This window comes from Capsicum annuum, chromosome 9, assembly GCF_002878395.1.
Source record: "Capsicum annuum cultivar UCD-10X-F1 chromosome 9, UCD10Xv1.1, whole genome shotgun sequence".
Classification (NCBI taxonomy): Eukaryota; Viridiplantae; Streptophyta; class Magnoliopsida; order Solanales; family Solanaceae; genus Capsicum; species Capsicum annuum.
Window position 1 is genome coordinate 181,719,197 of NC_061119.1, and position 13,049 is coordinate 181,732,245.

The window sequence follows — 13,049 nt, forward strand, 5'->3', positions numbered from 1 at the left end:
GAGAAAGAATATACTCCTGCCATTGAGTATCAACGCCGACTTGACCCACTGATACAAGAAGAGGTTAAGAAGGAAATTATTAAGTGGTTGGCCACAGGAGTGGTTTATCCTATTTCGGGTAGTAAATGGGTAAGCCCAGTTCAATGTGTAACCAAGAAAGGGGGCATGACTGTTGTTGCAAATGAAAAGAATGAGTTGATTCCTCTCAGGCCTATGACTGGTTGGAGAATGTGCATGGACTACCACAAACTACACTCATGGACTTTAAATGACCACTTCCCAATGCCCTTCATGGATCAAATGCTTGATCGATTGGCAGGAAAAAAAGGGTATTGTTTCTTGGATGGATATTTTGGCTACAATCAGATCTGTATTGCTCCTGAAGATCAGGAGAAGACGACATTCATATGCCCGTATGGAACTTTTGCATTCAAGCGGATGCCATTTTGGTTATGTAATGCACCCACAAACTTCCAAAGGTGCATGATGTCTATTTTCTCAGATGAGGTGTTCATGGATTATTTTTCTGTGGTTGGAGATTCATTTGAGTTGTGTCTGGCGAACTTGAGAAGGGCTTTATAGAGGTGTATGGAATTCAATCTTATTCTTAACTGGGAGAAATTCCATTTTATGGTGAAAGAGGGCATTGTTCTCGGGCACAAAATTTCAGCAAAAGGGATAGAGGTTGATCGAGCCAAGGTAGAATTTATTAAGAAGCTACCACATCCCATCTCAGTGAAATGGGAGCGTAGTTTCCTTGGGCATGTTGGATTTTACCGAAGGTTTATAAAAGACTTCTCTAAAATTGCAAATCCCACTTTGGAAACTTTTAGAGAAGGAAACTAAGTTCTTCTTTGACATTGAATGCATTAAGGCATTTGAATGCCTTAAGAGGAAGCTGGTTAAAGCCCCTATCATTGTTGCACCAGACTGGTCAAAACTGTTTGAGATAATATGTGATGCGAACGGTGTTTCCCTTAGAACTGTGCTAGGGCAAATAAAGGACAAATTATTTCATCCAGTTTATTATGTGAGCAAAGCACTGAATGGAGCTCAGAAAAACTACACAGTCATAGAGCAGGAACTTCTAGCAGCGGTGTATGCTTTTGAGAAGTTTTGGCCATATTTGCAAGGTACCAAGGTAGTGTTACACACTGAACACGCCGCCTCGAGGTACCTAATGGCGAAGAAGGATACCAAACCATGGTTGATCCGATGGGTATTGCTACTTCAGGAATCTGACTTCGAGGTCAAGGATCGTAAGGGATGTAAGAATCAGGTGGCTGATCACCTATACAGACTCAAAGGTGAGCAAACACTAAAAGATGAGCTTGAGATTGATGATTCCTTTCCTGATGAGAAAGTATTGGCTACAGTACTTGAAAAAGTACCTTGGTATGCTAAATTCACAAACTATGTGGTAAGTGAGGTGATACTAGAGAATTTTTCCTTTCATCAAAGGAAAAAGTTTCTCCATGATGTGACCCATTACTTATGGGATGAGCCGTATCTTTTTCGGCGATGTACAGACGGTATTATTAGATGGTGCATCCCAGAAGTAGATATGCTGAGTATATTGGAAGCAAGCCATGCTTCCCAGTTGGAGGTCACCATGTAGGTGATCGGACTACAAGGAAAGTGCTTCAGAGTGGCTACTGTTGGCCCTTTTTGTTCAAGGATGCTTATGAGTTCATGAAGAGATGTGACCAATGTCTAAGGCAAGGGTCCATCTCAAAGCACCATGAGATGTCAATGTCTAAAATGCAGGAGGTAGAATTATTTGATGTGTAGGGCATAGATTTCATGGGGCCTTTCATGAGCTCATTTGGGATGAAGTACATACTAGTTGTTGTTGAATACGTATCAAAATGGGTCGAGGCTGTGGCTCTAGAAGATAATGAAGAAAAACGGGTTGTTGCATTTTTAAAGAGAAACATCTTCTCTCGCTTTGGGGGCCACGTACCATCATAAGAAATGGAGGATCACACTTCTGCGATAAGATATTCAGAGCCGCCTTGGCAAAATATGTAGTCAAACAACATAAGGTGACTACTCTATACCACCTATAGACCAGTGGGCAGGTGGAGATATTTAATTGGGAAATCAAAGCTAACCTTGCCAAGACCGTAAATGCTACCTGGAATGATTGTTCTAGGAAGCTGGACGATGCCTTATGGGCATATCGAACGACTTCCAAGACACCCATTGGCATGCTACCATACCAATTGGTACACGGCAAGGCATGTCATTTGCCGATTGAGCTAGATCATAAAACATTGTGGGCACTGAAGAAACTTAATCTGAATTGGAATGAGGCAGCAAATATGAGATTGGGGCAGCTAAATGAGATGGATGAGTTCCATCTTGGATCTTATGAAAAGGAAAACCTATACAAGGAGAAGATGAAGAAGTATCATGATTAGAGGATTGAAAAATGAGATTTCCAGAAAGATGACTTGGTGCTTCTGTTCAACTCCAAACTCAAACTGTTCCCAGGTAAACTTAAGTCCAAGTGGTCAGGTCCATTTAAAGTTAGTCAAGTCTACTCATCTGGAGAAGTCGAAGTTGAAAATGAAAATGGAAGTATCTTCAAAGTCAACGGGAAATAAGTCAAACTTTATATCGGTCCAAAAGACTCAATAAAAAGTATTGCTACTTTCTATCTTGATGAAGTCTGAGTAATCGAGGTAACTAAGTTGTGTCGCAACGATAAATCAGGTGCTAGAGGGAGGCAACCCATATTGTGTTGTTGTATAGTATTAAATTAAGTTATTTTGTTGTTTGCTTTTTTGATTTATGCAAGCTGAAGGGTTTGTGGAAGTGTACAGGTACAATAGTGCAGGGAAAACAGAAGATGAAGGAGTTTGAGGTGACTGATAGATCACCCAACGGACCATCACGATCTTGACGTACCGTTGTGGTAACCGTTGCAACAATTTATAGAACCCAGGATTCTGGAAAAGTAGTGACGGGTTAACTGACGGGCCGTCGCATAGTCGAAGGACCATCGCATAAACCGTTGCTAATGTGTCACAAGGTTCACTGTATTGGGACGACGATTTGACTGACGGACTATCACGCAAACCATCGCATTTAACCCTATTTCAGCGGGTCGGGTCAGATCGAGTTAAATAGCCAAATATTTCATTCTTATCCAACCCAAGCATTTTAGTAACTCCCAAACTATTCAATGTACCAAAATTCTTTCATTCTCTCTGGAAATTTTCCATCTTCTCTTTTCCCACCTATTTAAAGTCTATCTTCTCCTTGTTCTTTCAATCACAAAAAACGAGTTCTCCACAAAAATAAAGTATCATACTATGTCTTGTGCTTAGAGTACAAGTCAAGGGAATAATCTAGTGCAGCAATGCTAAGGTATGAATTGTTCTTTACTCTTTATGGTACTCAACATTAAGAATCAAGAAAGTATGTGAAGGTTGTAATGGTTAAGTAATTTTCTATGAGCTTGAGTTCTTCTGTGTGTAGGTCTGAACTAAGTTGAAACCTGACAAAATCCTGGGTGAAGTCTGAGTAACGCATGGACCAAAAAATGGCAAAATGTGGTTATGTATTATTGATAAAAATGCCATAAAAATAGTCCTTAAATGAAGTGTATGCAAGGTTTTCGACAAAATACTGAAATGAAGATTGAAATTGAAAATGGTAGGCGATGGTCAGAGCAATGGACGATTGAATAACCGATGATCCATCGCCTGAAACCGTTGCCACTTCCTCAGAATCAATGTAACTGGAATAACCCCAATGGTTTGGGTCGGTAGACCATCGCAGGACCGACGCACCGCCGCCTTAGCCGTCGCTGGTCCATAATTGTTCCTATTTTCTGGTTTAAAGTTTGTGAACTGATAACATATCACTTGTAGGTACCATGGTAAGTAAATTACCAACCAGAAAAGGTAGAGATAGAGGCTAAGGGGCCAGGTAAGGGTAGGCACAAGTTGAGGATGCACCGGCACGCAACACCCGGCGCAATTACTAGGTGATTTCTTTATCCTTCCAGTATGATAATGAGGGTAAAGGTAGTAGTAGTAGCAGTTCAAGTTCAATTTTGGTTAGAAAAGGGGTTGAAGTACCTAACCCTATCTAAGAGGAGAGTCCTGAAAAAGTGAACCTAAATTTGGTTCGGCATAAGGATCCACAAGTACGAGAAGCTATATGATAGTAGATTGAGGGCGCTTGAGAGCATTTCTACAACGGGTTGGTACCAACAGATAGGGTAGCCATAAAGAGGTCTATTTTTGAAGAGCATCAAATTATGACAACAACCTTGCACGAATACCCAGAGCTTGAGCGCCGATTCAATGAGTACAAACTAGCATGGATAAGTAGGCCTCTAGGGACCTATCAACCAAATCTAGTCCATGAAGTTTTCACCAATTACTTGGCGTTGTTTGACAAAAACTGTCCTCCAGGTGCATCATCAGCTGATATGAACAAGTGGGATATTGTTCTTGTTCATGGAGTTGATATAGATATTTAAGAGCGCACACTGAACAGGCTCATATTTGGATCTGAATATTAGATACCCCATACAATACCAAACTTGGAGCATCAGTTGTTTACATAGACCCAATAAAGGCCTTGGTTAGCTAAGATACTGACAGGGGGAGGAGAGCCTACTTGGCTACACAACCCCCAAGAAAAGATGTCCAAATCATCCCAAAGTTTTAGGGATAATTTTTGGTGGGAAATTATGAGGCTGGGGTTGATGCCGACAGGCGGTGATGACCACCTAGAACTCATTAGAGTTGTGATTGTTGATTCTTTGATTGAGGGACTGACAATGGATTTTGGCTACATTATTTCTGATGAATTATTCTTCCGTACTCATAAGCTAGATATTAAAAAGATGAGGGATAACTCAAAGTTTGATTTGCGAGTCAACAGGCCTCCGGGTCAGTAAAATTAGTCAGAGCCAATTCCTAAATCAGTAGAGGGTCCTTCAGTTATGCCATTACCACTTGCTACGTATACACCTCCTGCTACTTCTATAGGTTCAGCTTTGATGCCCATGGGTGGAACTGCAGATTCTACATTAGTTCCACCCCAATACTCAAAATACAGGCTAAACCAGGAAAATTTTGCAAAGTATGTACGAGCACAGAAAAGAATTGAAAAGCAATTGGATATATAGGGGGCAGATTTCAAACCCTTTGTTGAGAGAATTGAGAAGAAAGTGAACCGGCCTTTCAGGAACATCCAGCTATGAATGGACAACATCAAGGATCATATCAACAAGATGCTGGATAACCTGTCCATTCCAGATTTTGCAGAATTGATTAAGAAAGTGAGAAAACTCTGGGATGACATGGATAAGATAAATCAGAAACTATAGCAGACCACATTTGATCTGGTTTAGATTGCAAGTAATGAACATTAAGGACTCATTGACTTAATAGGGTGACCAATCAAGGATAAGGGTAAGAAAGTAGTTGAACCAGATGAAAATGCTGAGAAAGCTGCAAAGAAAGATGCCAAGAGAACGAAGCTAGAAGTCATGTCACCTGAGTAGAGAATTGAGTATAATATGAGATAGGCAAGAAAGAGGTCAACGAAAGATGAGGAGAGAAGAAGAAAAAGAGAAAAAGATGAAGTAGCTGGATTGTCTATCAATTCTGCCCCAGCTAGGAGGCAACCTGTAGATCCGGCTAGAGATATGGTACCTCCGATTACGGAGGAAGAGATTGTGAGTACTCCCACCACCATGGGAGTCAACATAGCACTAGATGAGGACACAACAGTTTCATCGCACTTCACAGATGTCTCAGATAAATAAGAGGCACCATAAGTATTTCCCCTTCTTTGTACTTAAAGTTATATGTATTGAGGACAAAGCATTTTTTTTGTGGGGGTAGGAAGTACTTCTACCATGGGGGGTTGTGTTGTAGATATTCTTTTTCTCTTATGTTCTATCCAGGAGAATCGGCATGTCTAGGTTGTTATTAAGTTGTTGTAGTTTCATTTCTTGTCTAGGATTAACTGTAGGGTTGAAATTTCCTTTCCTCAATACATGTTATGCTAGCAATGTTGTTGCATAAAATAAAAGATCCATTCCTGTTAGCACCCTGTTGTATATATATGGAAGATAACTGATTATGGCAAAATTGTATTTTTATTTTTGTATAATTAATTTCTCTTACCAAGTGGTAAAGTGTTGTGCAACCATGTGTGACTATGATAATGGCATTAGAATCTAGTAATGAATCAAGGCATAGCTATGTGATCTGAATCCCAACAATTAGTAGGATAGAAACTAACTTAATGCCTATGTAGGTGAGTATTTTTGTAGTTCTAACGTAAGAGTTACACCTAGAACTTGCCCGGTTCATTAGATGTTGTCATGTGTTTTGACTCAATAAGAGAGGATAGTAGGCCTCCTTATGTTTTTAGTCCACTTAGACAAATGATTGACCCACCAAAAATATTGTCTTTCCTTTATAAACCCTATTGAGCTATGTTAGTGTTTTTCTATCCAAATAAGTTCGATTCACTCTCTAGAAGGTGCTAAGCACTTAGCTTTGGCCCTGTTCCAATTATGGACATTATATCCTTTAACACAGGCAAAACACCTAAGTTGATGGTGGCTACTGCTGGATGGTTGGCAGCCTAGGAGGATGAGTTGAAATTGATTTGAGGATTAGTATCCGGCCCTAGTCTGTTAGCAATCTAAATAGACATTGTGAACCTCAATTTTTTTTGTATCAGCATAAGTTGAGGGTGGATGATGTTGTGTTATCATCTTAATTAAAAAATAAACTAGGTTATGACAAGAGCTGCAACACCCCATATTTTGGGGTAGAACAAAAACCATGATTATGATGCGTTGATAATCCCGAAGCCATAAATCCTATGCCAATATGGCATGTTAATTATTTGAGTAGTATGTGAATCCATTCAAGCTTGAATTTAGACCAAAGAGGTCCTTCAACTCAAGGACGAGTTGGAACTATTTCGATAGATTAAGTTTTAGTGGATGTTGTAATTTTTGTCAGCTTCCATCAACTATAACTCTCTGCATATATCGAATTAGAGAGCCTACTATGTGTCAAATGATAGTTCTTCGAGTTAGCTTTCCAATGATACCAATTTTGCTAAAATTCGACACCCGAGCAAGAAGTTATGGCCTTTCAAAGTAGTAGGCGGCACCTATGTAAACATAGGTGATAGCATAGGCGGCGCCTATGTAAACATAGGCGATAGCATAGGCCACGCCTATGTAAACATAGGTGATAGAATAGGCACCGCCTATGTAAGGGTTTCAGGTGAGTTAAACACTTCGTTTTTAAGGAAAATGGTCCTTTTCCACCCTTATTTAGCCATAAACACGAAATTCAGTTTCCAAAGACCCCAAAATACACCTTTATTCATCCAAATTGTTCAAGAAATCTCTCTAGGGTTTTAAAATAAAAACCCAAATAGTTCAAGATTTGACTGTAGGTTTTCAAAGATAATTACATATTTGGAATCACCAATCCGCAAGCTTCAAGAAACATCTATTATCCTTGGAAATAGAGGTACGTGAGGTTATCCTAAAATCTCATGGGTGTAGTTTTTATGAACATGCATGCTTTTAAATGGGGGTTTTCAATCAAATGCTAATAACTTGCTTTCAATATGATTTCTAAGTCATTTTTCTTTATGTCAAGGGAATTGTTTACATATATACTTCAATGGTTGAAACCATGCATATGTGATTTGAGATTTTCCATGGAAGTTTGATAAATATGAATGATAAATTGCTTTCAAATTCCTATGATAATGTCTTGATCCCCATATTATATTATGATCAACAAAAGAGAGCATGAATTTGAAATAAATATTGTTAACCACTTGTAAATGATGAAACACCTTGGTTTTTACATGGTTATGCATATGTGGAAGTGATATTGAGGACTTTCAAGTCGAGTATGATGATACCCTACAGAACATGATATGTGATTGAATAAGATAAAATTTGAATGCATTTATTTACATGAGAAAGGTGGATTCCCGAAGAAGGCGTTTGAGATGTGAGGGCTCATCGCTGGAAAACGTGTTTGCCGACACAAAATATTGGTACTAGGCTAAGTGATCTTGTGTACTTGACTTCATGTCATTCCCAAATTGGGACCCGGGCTAAGTGATCTTGGGCACTACCATTGGGTCAAGACACCATGCTATGTGATCTTGTGTGTCTCTCCCTCACTTATACTCTAATCTTGACGGCAACCTAGATTAGATAGTTGGTGTAAATTATGTAGGGTATTCCACCTAGCTCAGTTGCATTTCATTGTTGTTGAGAAACTATTGCACTATGCCCATGTGTTTTCAAATGATTTGATATGAAATTGCTTTATAATGGCTCTCAACTATATTTGGTAAAGATATTATATTTTGTTTTGATATCTCTGCATACCAGTACTTTTGTGCTGACCCCCTCCCCTCTCCAATCTCCTAGGTTTAAAGGCCCAGTCTAGGGGTTAAGAGAATCAGTAGATCATTCAGACAGAGTTGCAAAGACAATTGGTGAGCCTTCTATGTTTCGGAAGGTCTTATGTCCTGCAGTCCTTTTAACTTATATTTAGTTTTGGGGTCTGTTGGGGGCCTTGTCCCAGTTTTCAGATAAACATTGTCTTAGTCATGTAGTAGAGATTTCACAGACGGTTTTAGAGATGTTGATTTAGATTGTGGGACACTATTCTCCATTTTCGTTTTCATATGATTCTTGACCATGTTTCCGTTATATTATGTTTCTTCTGCATTAATTTAATCATATGAATTAGGTGCATGATTATCAGACAAATAGGGGTGTTTCGGTCCTCCATGGTTTGAAATGCTCGTCACGGCCAGGCCCTGGTTCGGGTCATGACAAGAGCGCTGATGAATAATTGCGAATGAATAAAAGGGTCTTTAATTCTGGTAAGTAGCTACCAGAAAGGGTAAAGAGAGTGAGTTCTTGTACTTTAATTCACTTATCCAAATGAATAACCCTCACCGAGCCTAAAACCTTATTACAACCCTTAGCTAGTCCTACTTGATCTTGGCGAGTCAATAATGAGAGAACATTAGATGATAAGGGTAAGCTTATAGGTGTACACTGTATTGGTAACTTCTTTTCTAAGAATGAGAAGCTTAGTTTCGTCCATGATTTAGGTGTGTGATGTGAGGTGGACTTCTTTGTCTGTGAGGGCATGTTGAGTTATATCTATTCTATTTATTTCTTTAGGGTATTGTATCTGTAGCTGTGAATATTCTTATTGTAGTTAATGCCAGTAGTAGATCCATGTGTGTTGAAATAGTATAACCAAATGGGTAGTGGAATGATTGTACGATTATGTTAGTTTTACTGTAAAATGCCCATCATGATGTTGTTCATATATATCCTGGTGTTGGATTTCTTGAGGACAAGTAATTTCCTTAAGTTGAGGGTGTTGATGTTCTGGCTTTTGACGGAACATTTTAGGCCTTTTTCTTAGGATAATTGTGTGTTTTCAAAAAGCTATTTTTGTATTTAATATGGTATTTTAGTGCTTTCAGGATAAGAACGAGTGTGAAGGATAACTTGGACAATTTGAGCAAAACAAAGGTAAAATAAGCAGCGACGACCTAGGCGACAGACCGTCGACCTTGCGATAATCCATCAATCTAAACCGTCGACTAAAAGTAGAAGTCATCAACTCTGGACATCCTGCGATGGTCCAAGCGATGGACCATCGGCTTTGCGATGAACCGTCGGTCTGAACCGTCACTAAGATACAAAACACATAATCACTGGAAGTCCTCCAACAATCCAGGCGAAGAACCGTCAACCTAACGATGGGCTGTCGCACTACCCATCACCCAAAAACAGAGAATGGAGTCACTGGAGATCTAGCGATGGTGCAGGCGATGGACCGTCGGACCTGCGATGAATCGTCGCTTGAACCATCGACCATAAAGTGGAGAATCCAAGTTTGAATTTTAAAACCCCACTTTGGGAATCATATAAATAACAAGTATTAGGGTTTATTTCACATCTTTTATCATCAGTTTCATACTTTCTCCTCTATTAAGAGTTGTGTAACACTGTTCAGTGAGATTTTGAACTTAGAGATTGAGAACTCATTATTAGTTTTTATATTTTCCATTGAAGATTAAGAAGAACAATATTGTGACTTTTTTAAGTGTCCTCTTGAAGCCATTTATGAACATCAATATATCTTTGATTTCTTATATTGAGATGAGTAGCTAAACTCTCATAACTAGGGTTATGGAAGCCTTGATGTAGAGAACTATTTTGGGGTTGTGAATTGGTTTGATTTCTAATATCTGTCAAAATTGCATGAATCTTTATTCATTATAATGACATCTCTTGGTTGCAAACTTAAGAAGTGAGCCCATGAACTCCACTTGTCTGACAAGAAAGTGGTGTTGGAAAATAAAGTGATTCACATGAACTCCATAGGTTTACCCTTTGGGTTAACGGGTTGATGCCTTAACAGGATCAACCTCTATGAGAACATTATTGAATAATGCATGAATTCTTTAAGTTTGAGAGAATTAAAGGGTGAAATACTCATTAGGTTAAGAAACATGTGAGTAACCCTTAGAATTCAATAATTTTTGCAATTGAATACATAAGTTAGAATTCAAACATAAGATCTCAACCCGAATTGTTTGAATATCTTGGTGAACATAACTCTAGTTAATTCATCCTTATTGAAATTATATCTATATTAACTCTCAGTAGCTGGGCTTTTGTGTGACACAAATACAAAAGAACACAGTTAACAATTTCTAAACACCCTTTATTTTGGAACCTTAGATAAACAATCTAATGATAGTCACAATACTTAGTGAACATAGTACTGCCTATGGGATTCGACACCCAACCCAGTTAGGTTCTATATTTGACAGCGACCGGTTACTCTCTCATAAGAGAGGTGTAGTTTAGGCGTATCAGAGGCTCCCAGAGTTGAGGTTCTCGTAGTTGCTCAGTTGGTAGTTACTTTACCAGTGGTTGCTTATCCTTCTATGTCTTTTGAGGAGCAGAAGATGTTGGGTAGATTCTTGAGATTGGCTTCGCCTAGGTTTTCTGGTGCTCCGAGTGAGGATGTATACGAGTTCCTGATTACTTATGAGGATAGGCTTCATAATTTAGGACTTATGGAGACTTATGGTATGGGTTACACCATATTTCAAATGGACTTGGTTGCTCGACATTGGTGGGGAGGTTTTACGGACTCTAGACTAGGTAAATTTTCTCCCTTGTCTTGGACTCAGTTCTCTGAGATATTTTTGGAGAAGTATATGCCTCACAACCTTAGAGATCATTTGAGGGATCAGTTCTCTAGTTTATCCCTCAGATAAAGGTTGTTTGCATAGTCGTAGAGGTAGTTTATAGGGTACTCGAGGAGGTTCTCAGGAAGGTAGGACAGGAGGTTGGTTAGGAGCCAAGCCAGGTGGCAGACGTGGTCTATTATATTTAGTACCTACTAGACCCGAGGCTAAGACTTCAGATGTTATTATTACAGATATGATTTTGGTGTGCCGCTAGTCATCCCTTAGTTTATTTGATCCGAAATCCACTTATCATTATATATCTATTTATTGCATATCATATTTGGAGTTGTTTTGTGACTTATTATCTATGTCATTGTGCGTATCAACTTCTGTAGGTGATTCTTTAGTAGTGGATTGAGTTTTCAGATCATGCATTGAGACTGTTAGTGATGTTGATACTTATATTGACCTTATTATGCATGATATGGTGTATTTTGATGTGATTCTGGGCATGGACTGGTTATCCTACTATCATGCCATCACGGATTATTTTTCCATGACCGTTACCTTAGCCATGCTTGGCGTACCCCAGTCATGTGGCAAGGAGTATTTTGTCATGAGCAAACAGGGATTATTTCTTATGTTTGTGCTAGGAGGCTTATTTCGAGGGGTTGCAAGTCTTATCTCGCTTATATCTGTGATATTAGTATGGAGAGTCTGTCGCATAACTCAGTTCTTTTAGTTTGTGAGTTTCTCAATGTGTTCCCTATCGACCTGTCTGATATTCCCCTTATCCTTAAGATTGAGTCAGCTATAGATTTTGAGCCTGGTAACAATCTACTTTTATGGAACCTTTTCATTTAGTTCCTGTCGAGCTTAAGAAGCCAAATTCTCTATTTAGGATCTTTGTAGTAAGGGTTTTATTAGACTAAGTGTGTCTCCTTGGGAGATCCTTTATTGTTTGTGAGGAAAAATGATGGCTCCATGTGTATGTGTATTAATTATGGACAGCTTAATAAGCTGATGGTAAAGAACAGTTATCCTATGCATCACACTGATTATTTGTTTGACCAGCTTCAGGGTGCGGCAGTGTTTTCTAAGATTGATTTAGATCTGTTACCCTTAGTTGAGTATTCAGGCTGAGGATATATCGATGACAACCTTTAGGACCCATTACTATCATAATGAGTTCCTTGTGATGCCTTTTAGGTTAACTAATTCCACAGTCCCGTTCATGGATTTAATGAATGAGTATTCAGGCCATATTTGGATTCCTTCGTGATTGTATTCATTGATAACATCTTTGTACATTTAAGGAGTAGAGAGGAGCTTGTGCAATATTTAAGGATTGTGCTCCAAACCTTAAGATATCATGTGTTTTTCATTAAGTTTTCTAAGTGTGAGTTTTGGCTTGATTCGGTGACATTTCTTGGACATGTGGTGTCTAAGGATGAGATTATGGTAGACCCTACTAAGATAGAGGCAATTCACGATTGGGCTAGACCTGCATCTCCTGCTGAGGTTCATAGATTCATTGGTTTGGACGATTATTATAGACGCTTTATCGGGGGGTTTGCTATTATTTTAGTGCCTACGACTAGATTGACTCGGAAGGAGGTTCCTTTTTGATGGTCCGAGGAGTGCGAGTCAAGCTTTGGAAAGCTCAAGAATTTCCTTACTTTAGCTCCTATTTTAGCTCTTCTTGTTAACGGTGAGGGATTCACCATTTTTTTTATGCCTCTAGTATTGGTCTAGGTTGTGTTTTGATGCAACAGGGTTGTGTTATTAGT

The 13,049-nt window shown here is 39.0% G+C and overlaps 1 protein-coding gene across 5 annotated transcripts in view; it reads right to left on the bottom strand.

The window, feature by feature from the left end:
* LOC107842348 (putative anthocyanidin reductase) overlaps nt 1–13,049 on the bottom strand; it is an 87,613-nt gene that overhangs the window by 54,401 nt on the left and 20,163 nt on the right. The window lies entirely within an intron of this gene.